Source organism: Lactuca serriola, chromosome 9 (assembly GCF_051521515.1).
Source record: "Lactuca serriola cultivar US96UC23 chromosome 9, Lser_US96UC23_V15, whole genome shotgun sequence".
Classification (NCBI taxonomy): Eukaryota; Viridiplantae; Streptophyta; class Magnoliopsida; order Asterales; family Asteraceae; genus Lactuca; species Lactuca serriola.
The window spans coordinates 99,515,949-99,530,280 of NC_136416.1; positions in this window are offsets into that span (position 1 = coordinate 99,515,949).

Sequence of the window (14,332 nt, forward strand, 5' to 3'; positions counted from 1 at the left end):
TTCTTCTTATTCGCCCTGCCATACATTGGAACCTTTTCCAATGTCTCAGAGTTACACTTAAGCTTGTAAGTATAATCATATTTACTGAGCTTTAGTAAACTATGACGAATAGTCTTATCAATCTTTTGTGGTGGACTTAATCAGTGCACAAGAATGTGTACTCGATCCCTTAGTCCTTTACTTGACTCACACATCCATGTGGCCGAGTAATTAGTCTTAATTTTCCAAAACTTGAAAGTTCTCATTCATCATGCTATACAACTTGCATGATTCCAAGTTCCGGTCCAATTGAAACTTGGGTGATGAGAATCTTTCCTTATTTGGTAAATTTAGACATTACCACAAATGAAAGAATCAACTTCATATTTCCACTCTTGCTCTTAATGGAATCATATAAGCAACAATTTTTCCTCAAAAGCCATTGTAAGGATATTTTAAAATAAATAAAATCAAAAAAAATTTCTTTTATTTTAAAACTTTGCGGAAAAACTTATCCTTACAATCCATATGAAAACTTGTTGTTATCTATTCCTAAGCAATATCTCATAACTCCTAAGAAGTAGCTCAAGAATCCGATCTTCAAACTACGCGATAGAAAACCATCTATGCGATCAGATTCAGCATATTCTTTCTTTAAGTATCTTCACTTTTCTTTGATTCTTAAAACATCACCATGTGACCCAGTCACATCATGTATCAGGAATCTCAGAATAGAAACTTAACAGAGTTAGATAGTGGTCTTTACCTGAAGTAGAGTCAAACTTATTGACTTTAACATCCTTAGGTAAATTTGGCAGCTTCGCAACCAATGCCCCTTCCATTGGCAATATAAACGTATGGACCCTTTGATAATGGTACACGAGACTATCACAGACTTAGCTTTTCTCTTTACCATTTGGTCAACCGAGTTGACTATGGCCGATCCCTTTACCATTGGGAAGAGAATGCTTTTCTGGATTTCCTGTGTCACTATTGTCAATGTCCATCAAGTTTTAAGGAAGTTGATCTTAACAAATAGATAAGATCATTAAGGGTCTTGTCATAGTCTGTTTCATAGGTGTCCCAAAGGAACTCACTATGTGACTTAGAAAGCGATTGAACCACCAACTTTCTCAAGACTTTGACACCCAACTCTCCCGGCTTGTCAATATGTGACTACATCTCCAAGATGTGACCACACCTAGACCTTGCCTTGCCAATAGGGCCTGAGTGACCTTAAACTTTTCAAGAACTTGTGGGTTGGGGAGAATAATTGGAGGAGCTGAAAGAAGTATGATTTCCAAGGGACATCATCTTCATTTAGGAAAGCTTGTTTCAAGAGATTTGGGAAGATCATAGGTGTCTATTACAGACATCTTTTGGGAGATATTCAAGATAGTTGATTTAAAGTCCTTAATATGACACCCAATATGAAATATTAAGGCTAGGACCCAACAAACTATTTTATAACTTAGAAGAGGTATGCCGTAATCCAAGCTATAAAATATTTGAAGGTAGGTGAATGACGATTCACCAATTTCCACCAAGATAAACGAAATGTATTATTAGGTTTTAATTGGTTTTGAAACTCCTAGATCTTTGAGATTCATTGAACTGTTCAAAGGCATGTTTCAATCTCGAGTGTGCCCTTCAGGTTTTGTGACTGGGATGCCGAGGATCACAAAACAAGGTGTGAAGTAACCATGCAAATCACTTGGTACCCTTAATAAATTACCCCTCAATCGATGTGCCGGTTAACCACACACGCTCCATCGATACTATGATAAATATTAAGTCACCCTTTACCTACCTTGTTAAGTCCAAGTTAGTGTGCCGGTTAACCACACACGCTCCACTAACGACTTAGACAAAGTGTAAAGTGTAATTTCATGGGTTAGCACCTTATTCACATTTTTCCTAAGTAACTAAGATTGGGTATTATTAAGAGTTTAGTTACTTAGTATTATCATTAATACTTTTAATGAATGAGAATTATAGTCTTGTCAAACCCGTTCGGCTAACGACCCTCCACCGGTCAAGCAAGCGGTGGGTGAGAGTGGACACCCATTAAGTTGCCATTTTATAGGCAACAACCTTATACCCACCTTATAGACCGGCTTCGTGAATGAGGCGTACTAGCGGTAAGACTGACTTTACTCTTATACATATATATATTATTAACTTATAATATTATAAAGTATAAGGGTTGAATTTTAACTTTTAAAATTCTAAGGGCTAACTTGGAATTAAAGTATTCATAAGAGAAAACTTTACAAATTCCAAAACTTGAGGGCAAGTTTTGAAACTATTCAAAACTAATTAATTCCATAACTTATATGTTTAAAGTAGTTTTAATCCAAAAACTCTTCAAGTTCCATAACTTGAGGACAAGTTATGGAAGACTTTAAACTAATAAAAGAATTAACTTTTCTTTATTTTATAACTTATGGATTTAATTATGGTTACATATTTTTTTTAATGAAGTGACTCTTGAACTTCCATAACTTGAGGACAAGTTATGGAGTCATAAAAAATTATTCAATGACACAAGACTCTTCATTTTGTAACCATTGCCAACTTTATGAGTTTTAAGATTCATAAATGTGACTTTTAAGTTACATAAACACATTTTATGAACTTCTTTTAGATTAATTTGGATTAAAACCAACTAACAAATAATATTTTTCATCAATCTAAATTAACTCATAAAACAAGATAACACAAAAAACTTTTGGTGATCCATAACTTATTCTTAAGTCATGGAATCCTTTAAAACATTAACACCAAATTTTGTAACTCCAAAAAAACTTTGAATCAATTTTTTTTTTAAAACCTTTTCATATCCATAACTTATGGAGGTTTCAAAAAAATAAAACTCTTTAGATCAAACTTTTAAAACTAATAAAATAATCATATCATTTTATCTTTTATTAAATTTGACCTAATTCAACTCATAAAGCAAATTATTCAAATTTTACAAATAATTAGTTTTTCACAAGAACAAGTAATTATCTTAAAATTTGACGAACTTCATGTTTTTTTTTTTCTTTTTTTTCAACTTTGAAAATAAAATATTTGCATCAATATAACAGAAAACAACCCGTGGCTCTGATACCACTGTTGGGTTTTGAGCATTCTAACACTTCCTAAGTGTACATGCAACCCTAAATACCTTGGATCTATGTTTTCTCTATTATACATGCAAATAAGAACATCCAAGGTATTATCCTAATCTATCATACAAAAACTATGAATGTAACAAGATAGAATACATACCTCTTGATGTAGCTTGATGTCTTCAAGCTTTAAGAGCTTAGCCCCAATAGTGTGGAAGCCTCAAGTGGAATCACAAATCACCAAGACACCTTGGAATACTTTAGAGAATATGATTACTTGGTTCTCTCTAGTGAAATTGGCTAGCCCTTCTTTAGTGTATCCACACTAGTGCCAATTTCACCAACCAAAGACATCTTTATATAGTATGGGGGATTAGGGTTAAACCCTAATACGCATGACCTTTCATTTCCTAGGATCCATGGGTTAAACACTCCATGGACTATCCATGAAAGCTTAGCCCAACCTAAATGAACTTGGCCCATTCCATATATATAAGAGTCCATATTTAATTAGTTCCTTTTGATCACTTAATTAATTATAAATTAATTCTTGATCAATACTAATTAAATAATACGATTCCATATTAATATATTAGAACTTATAATATATTAATATTAATCGTAAACATACTATTCTCAAAAGATTATCCATATAAATTGTGTCGGTGAAGTGCAACCCAAATGGACCATGCCGGGTCGGGTCAAGTACATACCAAATATAGTTATGGACTTAGACATTAATCCAACAGATGCAAGCTCAGAAGCTCTGAATCGACACCCCCTTGACCTCCCTTTGCTGGAAATGACTACTCCATTGCACAACCACCTCAAGAATGCTCCAAAATGGCTCTTCTTTACTCTCCTAGCTCTCTGGTTCGATAGGAGTCCCTCAAAGGTGTAGGTGGCCGCCACTGAAGGCCATAAGGGCCTTTAAATAGGTCTCAAACCCGAACAATTAGGGTTTTCCTTGACAGCGCCGACTCGGAGAGTCCAAATACCCGACTCGTCGAGTCCCTTCATTAAACTGGTCCCCAAAACGCGATCCTACTCGACGAGTTGAGGCGTCAACTCGCCGAGTCTCCTCATTCCCCAATATAAAATACTCAAATTCCCATACCTGGATATCCGGGTGTTACAATTCTCCCCCACTAAAATCAGACTTCGTCCTCGAAGTCTCATTCTGGAACAACTCTGGATGCTGCTCACGCATCTCGCGCTCCGGCTCTAAGTAAGCTCTGACCCCTTCTGGTGTTGCCACTGGACCTGCACCAGAGGCACCTCTTTGTTCCTCAGAACCTTGATCTTTCGATCCCGAATAACCACCAGTCCCTCAACGTAGTTTAGGCCCACATCCACCTGAATATCCTTTATTGTCACTACTGCCGACTCCTCGGCTATACACTTTCGCAGCTGCGACACATGGAAAGTGCCATGGATATGACCTAGCTCTGCAGGTAGCTCCAACCGGTAGGCTACCCTACTTACCCTCGCGATCACCCGAAAAGGACCGATATATCGGGGCCCCAACTTGCCCCTCTTCCTGAATCGGATCACTCCTTTCCAAGGAGAGACCTCCAGGAGTACCAAGTCACCGAACAAAAATTTGAGCTCGGACCGACACCTGCCCGCATAAGTCTTCTGGCGACTCTGATCGGTCAACACCCTCTGCCTGACCTGCTGTATCTACTCTGACATCTGAAGCATGATCTCTATACTTCCCATCACGTGTTGCTCTACCTCTCCCCAACAAATGGGGTCCGATACCCCCTTCCCTACAACAGCTCAAAGGGTGGCATACTGATGCACTAATGATGGCTGTTGTTGTAGAAAAACTCTGCCAAGGGAAAATACGGGCCATAATTTCCCCCCGAAATCTAATACACATGCCTGAAACATAACCTCGAGCGTCTGAATCGTTCGCTCACTCTGAAGTGTCCACAGACATCACCATGGTAAACTCTAGCTCATTTCTCATATTCATCTTCGATACCGAGCACCAGGTCAGCTTTTGGCCCCAGCTGAACCCCCAAAGGTCACACATAACATGATCCAAAATATCTCACTAACTTCCTCCCCTTGGCCACTATCACAGACCAGTGACACGCAAGTTACGAAATTCCCTTTTCCTCATAAAAAAATACAATCCAATCGAAGATCGACTCAACTCTAACCTCTGGCGTCTGTTGCGCATATTCTCCCGCACGCCTCGCTGACCCTCCCGACACAGACAGAGACCCCAGTCTCGCCCCGGTTTAACCACTAGGTTCCAAAACTCAACACTAGGGCTACTCAAGCCTAAACCTCTTCTGCATCATGCACTTATCGGAGAACACCCCATCATCACACTCTCTTGCCGTCTAGTGGGTACTATGGCTTCCCGCAACATTACGACATCCTCTGACTAGTGAGTACTACGGCTCCTCGTAGTATCACAACGCCAACTAACTAGTGAGTACTATGGCTCCCCGTAGTACCACGACTCCCTCCCTCTGACTTGTGAGTACTACGGCTCCCCGTAGCATCACAACACCCTCTGACTGGCGAATACTACGGCTCCCCGTAGCATCACAACTCTCTCTCTCTGACTTGTGAGTACTACAGCTCCCCGTAGCATCACAATACCCTCTGACTAGTGAATACTACAGCTCCCCGTAGCATCACGAATCTCTCTCTCTCTCATTACAACGCCACACTATGCTCACTAACTCATGCACCGAAGACTATCATAGATAGTTACACACACTTGCCCCGATATGCATTACAGACTCTGGCGGCAACTGCCATAACACAAAACCTACCTCTGCGGAGATCCACTTCCTTAAATAATCCCTCTTGATGACAATACACGAATGGCTCCCACTGGAATCGTGGATACATGATACATCACTAGTCATCTTAAACCCAAGACTCTAAATAACTCCGAAATCGGGACGCTATACGCGGAAACCACGGAACACCCTAACAGACCATCACAATGTCCTGCCTCTACCACTGATTCCCTTACTCCCAGCACCATACACATACAACAATATATTTCCTCTGAATCCCATAATAATTTCCTATTTCACTCAATGCGCAACTTCAGTGCATCCAAACACTCAATTGGAATACAAGGAATGCGCTAACTCTTAAGAACACACTGATGATCCTCCGAAACCCTTTCCACAACTGCTCAAAATCCAAGAAAGAATACACATCCCAACCTGGGAGTTGGCTACTCGTCTATCTTCTACCCATATTTCAATCCAGAAGTTCTCAACTGCCCATACCATCATTACGAGACTTCCACTTGAAACGACTCTGACCACCACCAGATTCCTGACCAATGACCACCCGCCGTGGAGACACCCATCCTTCTCTCAGACATATACCACATGCATTATCTCGCCCTGCACCTTTCCTTGATCAGCAATGACCCTGATATCATGAATTCAAGCCGCAAGTTTCTGTATCCAGCCCCTAACCGCTCTTGCACAAATCCCTGGTTCTCTCAATAAACCACCCGGTTCTCCCCCACTTAGGGTTCGAACCATCACTATCTGACACATCAACAACCTCACAAACTATTTTCACCAGCAATAACGCACCTGCCCCTGGAAAATGCTACGCAACGCCCGATAATCCCCTTTAAGGAAATCAATCGATCTCATAACTCTGAACCTCAGATGAAATCCTTAAGAACTTCTCGTCACGACTGCCTCTAGTCGTTCCAAGTCTCTTACCAATCCAATACCAAACAAATCAACTGTCCAATAACATCACTGACTCATAGACTGGACCACGAAATCACCATACTCCCCCACCTCGACTCAATCAACTGACGTTCCAACACATGGATCATCCCAAGAACAGGGACCCACTCCCATTTTCAATAGCCAATATAGATAGAAAAACCACTGCACTGATTAACTCGGCTGGACTCCCCACTAATACCTCTAAAATACGCCCTACTATACTCAAATAGGGGTAACGTGGTCCTCGACTATCTCAGTCCCAACTGACTATCCGCTCATGGTAAATCACTGCCTCGCGGCACACATGCTATCTGATAGTCTGATGGAAAATCATCATCAATGACAACCTGCAGGGTTTACCCCCAACCCAAAACTTAAACATCATGCCTCTCATGTTATGCACACGAACATAAATAGCACCACCCAGGTCATAGAAGGTGACATCTCCTCTATCGACTGATTGCTCAACTCAGACCGAAATTCTCCCCTCCCTCTGACTCCTTACCATAATACTCTAAAAGGCTCTCGACCTCCCTCTCAAGGGATGCCTCTTCGAACTCAATCACGGCCCACTGGCCTAAAACCCATAGCGTCCAATCTCTACCTCATCAATCGTGACCTGATAACCAGAGACCCACAAGCATCATTCATTACGAACCATGGTACTCATCCCATGACATCTCTTCTCAATATGCTCCGGTGTATGGTACTCGAACCATAACATCACTCCTCGATCCGCTCCGATGTATGGTACTCGAACCATACACCACTCCTCAATCTGCTCTAATGTATGGTACTCGAACCATAACATCACTCCTCAATACGCTCCGTTGTATGGTACTCGAACCATAACATCACTCCTCAATCCGCTCCGATGTATGTTACTCGAACCACAACATCACTCCTCAATCCGCTCCGATGTATGGTACTCGAACCACAACATCACTCCTCAATCCGCTCCGATGTATGGTACTCGAACCATAACATCACTCCTCAATCTGCTCCGATGTATGGTACTCGAACCATAAAATCACTCCTCAATCCACTCCTTAGAACCTTCAGAATACTCCCTGTATCAAGTATGGGTCCTCTGCTTTCAGTAGTAAGGGCCCATACTACCTGCCACATCTACGCATACTTTCCACACGGACTATCCCGAAGCTCCTAAGTAGCTGCTCGACCTTTTCGTTCACCAATTCCGCCGTGCGCTCGCTCCCCAGCGAAATTCTCTACTCTGCCAGCGCACTCATCTGGCTAAGGTTACTCCCTAGGCTCTTCCTAGATTCCCACACTTCTCTGCCATCAGCTGCTAAAGAGCTCCTAATGATGCCAGCCATCTACCTCCTGAATATCTTCATATTCGCTTGGTAGCTGACTCCCATCATCGAGAGTTCCACAAAGCACGAAGCAAGCAGCATTCGAGCATCGAAGAATATATATATAACTCACTCTAGGTGATAACTCTTCTTGATCTACTCATCCTCGAAAGTACCACCGAACTCTGCAACTCTTCCCCTCGTGGGTTCTAACTATTCTTTCGCTAAGTACCACGATACTTATCTAGGTATCTCCACTAGATTACTCCTCTACTCAAATCCCCTAAAGGATTCCAACTAAATATTCTCACTCATCACATACTCAAAAGCACATCGCATATAACAACAATTCCTAGGTTAAGGCATCACAAACCAGGCCACTCTAGTCCTAAGATATGGAATACCTAGCCTGTCTCTAGCATGCAATAATATCTCATAAAGTGCATCATAAATATCTCATAACACAAAACTAAGGGTATTTTGGGAAATCACCGTTCAGGCTCTGGCTGATTGTATACACTGCTCTTTCTCGCTTTCTCTTTGAACTCTTATTGGCTTTAGAAAATTATTTCTTTGAAAACTTTTCTTACTTCCTCAGTTTGAGTCCAGATTTACCCGAAGGCACATCTGGATCCCTCTAACCAAGGCTTTGATACCAACTTGTAACACCGAAAATTTCAAAACAATTTTTCGTTTAAAAAATAATCGTTTAATTCTTAGAAACACTTTGCTTAAAATCTCATTCATAATCGAATTACAAAACATAAGTCCATTTTCACTTGCATAATAAACCAGGATCCTCAAAACATGACTCTTTCTCTGGAGTGTACAATCGAGCCGGTGCCATCCCGTGATCCTGAGAGAAACCTGAAACACATAACACAAAACACTGTAAGCACGAAGCTTAGTGAGTTCCCCAAAATACCACACATAACACATATTAGCCACTCAAGGCTATAACTCTGTGGGTCCGTGGACCCCACTATGTGAACCTTCTGGTTCTAACTCTGTGAACCTTCTGGTTCTAACTCTGGGAACCTTCCGGTTCTAACTCTGTAAATATGCACAGCATAAATCACATAGAAATAATGTAGTACAACACATAACATACACAACATACAAATACTCTGTCACATAACTCTGGTTACCTACTCAAGCTAAAGTATAGTGAGAAGACTCACCTGGCAATCAGAAAGCAATTATTTGCACATGCGAACCTCGGACTCGCCACCACCTAACAAATGAGGCAAATATCTCTAATTAATACTCGAAGTCCCAACTCTAATTAACCAATGATTACTCTTTCCCTCTCTAGTCAGGTAATGGGTAAAAGACCATTTCACCCCTCCCTGACTTCTATTACCTCTGTTGGCTAAAACCCCCAAAGTCAACATAAGACAACTCAAGTCAACGGTCAACACTGACCAGACTGGGCGAGTACACAAGAGTGACTCGGCGAGTCCATGCGGGTTCTCTAAATCCTTTCTAAACCTCTTAGACATGACGAGTTCCCTCTCCACTCGTCGAGTTACTCGGCAACGAAACGCGGGGCAACCCTGACTCGACTCGTCGAGTCTGCCTATGGACTCGGCGAGTTGCTCCCATGACAACCCTCATCTGACCTTCTGAGGTCAGATCTGCTTCACCAAACCATAGATCTAACTCCTTCAAAGCCAATAACCACAAAAAGGTCGAACCTTGGGCACTCATGCAAGGTTCTACAAGCTCATTTGGGTGAAACCCTTCATTACATAACAACCCTAGCTCAAAACTCCAAATAGGATGCATAAAGCAGGATGGAAGGGACTCTCTGGACCCCTTTGGGTCTAGATCTATGGCTTCACACTCAATGGGACACTATACTCCACAAATCAAGCCATAAAAGAAGCTAGAAAACCCTAAAATCACCAATCTTACCCAAAACAGAAAAAAGAGAACGATTGATACCTCTATGGTGAAGATGCAAGCTCAGAAGCTCTGAATCGACACCCCTTGACCTCCCTTTGCTGGAAATGACTACTCCATTGCACAACCACCTCAAGAATGCTCCAAAATGGCTCTTCTTCACTCTCCCAGCTCTCTGGTTCGATAGGAGTCCCTCAAAGGTGTAGGTGGCCGCCATTGAAGGCCATAAGGGCCTTTAAATAGGTCTCAAACCCAAACAATTAGGGTTTTCCTTGACAGCGCCGACTCGGCGAGTCCAAATACCCGACTCGTCGAGTCCCTTCATTAAACTAGTCCCCAAAACGCGATCCTACTCGACGAGTTGAGGCGTCAACTCGCCGAGTCTCCTCATTCCCCAATATAAAATACTCAAATTCCCATACCTGGATATCCGGGTGTTACAAAAGCTCTCTTTCGGGTCTTGCTCTCCTCTGATATCTAGGGTTTACGTTTACTTATAATTTTTGTGTTTTTGTTCGTATGATTCAGACGTATTCCTGGTTTCTAATTCTCCTTCAACAAATCAACGTTTAGGGTTCCATGTAATTCCTGATGTTTGTATCTCTTCTGTCTTTATACCTTCAGGCACAAATAATGCTAGGAATGCTTAAACCACCTCAAGAGATACCCAACATTCAACCTACCAGAACTCACCATCCTCAGCCAGCACCACTGCGAGTTTAGCCGCCAACACCACTGCCAGTTTAGCCGCCAGCACCACCACCACGACATTTTGTTGCTGCATATTTCTGTATTTCATGAATTTGTTATTGTGTGTGGAGGATATGGATATAGATGAAGTTGGAGCTCCAGATAGCCAAAAGAAAGTTGAACGATCTTTTTCTTGAAAAACTACTCCAAACATTGACACAGAGTATTCAAATCAAATCTCTTCTGTCAAGATTTCTAGTTTAGCACATGTGGGTGACAAAAAAACTCAATCATTGGAGCCAGAAGATGTCTCTATGGATGAAGGTTTTACTTTCAATGTGAGAGGATACATAACATTGCATTTGGATTTTAAGGATACAGATATGGATGTCGATAGAGCTCCTGATACTCAAAAGAATGTTGAATCATCTTTGTCTGCTGAAGTTTGTGAAGAGGTTATTGTGATAGCTCAAGTATCTGAACCTAATACGGTCATTCTACCTGATGCAGGTATGTATAATATTTACTATTTTACATTATCTAGGTTTCTGTTTGGTGTTTCAAACATACAATATAAATGCAGATACTTGTGATCTATCATAACTAATTCTTGTTTCATTTTGCATAAGCAGCTGCTGATGTGGAATCAAGTAAAATATCATCTCCTGCCACACAGGAAGCTGATATAGTTGTTGAAGACCAGCCAAGATCACCTATACTAAGGGTGAGTTTATTGCACGTTAATAATAAAGAAAAAGTGGAAGTAGGAGGAAATGGCGAGAAAGGGACCCCACAAGTTGATAGTAGTCCATTACCATTGGTTAAAAAAGATTTAGATTCTCATGGTGATCTTCCTGTTGGAAGCTCTGATGTGGGCCCAAGTGAACAAACAGTGGATGTTAATCAAAGTGGTCTCAAGTTCTCTAAGCCATTGGAGACAACCTCTCTTTCTTGTGATTTATCAGAAGAGGCCAATAATGCTGATGCTGGAAGCTTGCTGGATTCAAAAGAATTAATGGCAAGAGAAGGTGGAGTGGTACCTCTAAATTTAACAGGTGAATCTTCCTTATTCCTTTTCAACGACATTCTTTCGTTTTCAAACCACGTTGTTTAAATGCAATTTTGTTTTGTTGTTCTGATTACCTGACTTGTTTTTGCAGTCAACATCTCAAATGAAGATCAGGCTTCTGTTAGTGTAGCTGTTCCACCTGTACATGAGATTGAAGGTGGTTCTGCTTCTTTAGGTCCCACTTACATGGATTCCTTCTTTCACTACAAGGGTACATATGATTCTGTACATCCATGCTTTTGATTGTATGATTTGTAAAAGTAATTTCTTTTCTACTTATTGCTTTTCGGTTAATTGCAGTTAATTGCACGTGGTTGGAGACGTGCACAATCCTTGGAAAATATTCTTCTTCCTATGGATTCTTATAACTTCTTTCATAGGAAAGGTAGATTAATCACAAATTGATTTTTTGAGGAATTAATTTCCAGTTTCGCCCTTCATCAAAATGTACATATAATTTATAAGTTATAATAAGAAATTTAGATAAGTAAATACTTAATAGATTAATAATACAATTATGTTTTCTATTTTATAACTTTTATAGTTTTATAGTTTCTTTAAAAAAACAATTTCTAATTGTTTTTCACTGCTTTAATATATGTAGTATGTTTTTTTGAAGAACAACAATAACTAATTTAATTACTCAATATTTTTAAGAACGATTCGTTGTTTTATAATAACTAAGTTGTTATCGATGTTTAATATCTTGCATTTCAATGTGACAACTGTTAACTGTTATGTGTTAATTACCTTATGCAAATCCTTAACTTCACTATAAATGACTTAATGCCATAATGTCACATCCCCAAACCAGAACGGTGGAATCGTTCGAGGGCGGATGACTTCATGTAGTATCCTAACAGTTGAATACATAGTAAAGAAAGTAAACACAACCATCATATATATAATTTAAAAGTTACATTTTTGAATGATACTTGTTTCAAAAACAAATTACAATATGATGACAAAATGAGTTTTAAAACTGACGCCTTAGTGTCACTTCTCCAAAAGATGAAGGTTACCTGTATTATTAAATCCCTGAGAAATACAAGTAGATTTGAAAGAGTAGATCAACATTTAAGCTGGTGAATTCATAAGTATATCATGTCAATGTTTGTATAAATTTGTATGAAATTATTTGTAGATGTTTGAAAACTCCTAGAAAATCCCATATTTCCTATGAGTATAAAAATAGTCTTCTACCAAGACTCGACTGTTTTTGAATGTTTCCTTCTAGAAATCCAATACTTTTCCATAAGTGTGTGGTAGTTTTAAAAGTTCCAAAACTATAATGCAATAGTGTTTTTCATGCCTAGAATAGTAGAGTTATGTATGTATAAAATCACTAAGGCATTTGATAACCCCGTAAATCGATGTGTTTTTAATACTCCATGTGAGTTTTATAACCATGCTATTGACCCAGACTGCCTGTAGCAATGTTCTTCAGGCGTTGGAATGTTATGACGTTTGCCACCCCAGACTTGCCGGTCTAATTGTAGCTAACAGTTTAGGTGCGGGATTGTCAATCCCGTATAGATCTATACACAAGTATCATGCTCTCCCTACAAGAGATTATGGTATATAATACAGGACTTTAACTGCATACTTGAAAGTACGTGAAGTTGAATGTCTCACAAAAATTAGTATTAAAATGATTTACGTATGAAAAGTCCATTTGTTCTTGTATATGAAAGTATTTACTTAATATAGTACTTGTAGTATGTAAAATCTCCTGAATATCTAGTAAACTTTACCTATTATAGTTTTTCCAAATGTGTGATTCGTTTGTATGATAAACCCTAGTGCAATATCGACTTTGTATGCAAGTATAATGTTTGTAATAATATTATTGAACATTCATACTCAAAATATAAATAAAGTGTTTGATATTTATATAACAACATGTTTTATTCCAAAAGGACAAAGCGTTATCGTGATATTTCGTATGAGAACGTTTTCGTAGGATAGTTATAAATCGCATATGATTGATTATCACAAAAAGTATAGCAAAAGATTTATGTTATTCACACGAGGATAATCCTGTGTTTACTTGTATTTCCTCCTCCCCCCCCCCCTTAAAAGTGTATAAAAGCATTTACAAAGCATTTGAAAACATAGTTATAGGGGTATGAACTCACTCGATAGATTGAAGAAGGTGAGACGAAAACCGAGCAGAACTTTGACAGCAGAAAGCGGATTTCTCGGGATTCTCGGGAATCTCAGGAGTGTAAAACCTTCCTTAAGAACTTGGATGTGAAAACCGGGGCTTCGGGATATTTCTTGCATGCAAAACGGGGTAAAAACGCAAGAGAAGGAGAGAAAATGAGCAACTATGCCCGAAACCCTCGCATCCCTTTTATAGGGGCTGGAAACCCTTGGTACGCTGGGCGTACTCTAGGAGTACGTGGGGCGTAACTTTGGAGTCATCACTACTTATGTCTTGGACCTGATGGCTGATGGGAGAGCTGCTGACCGATGGGACAAGGCCCTTATCACCTGGTACGCGGGGCGTAATTTGAATTC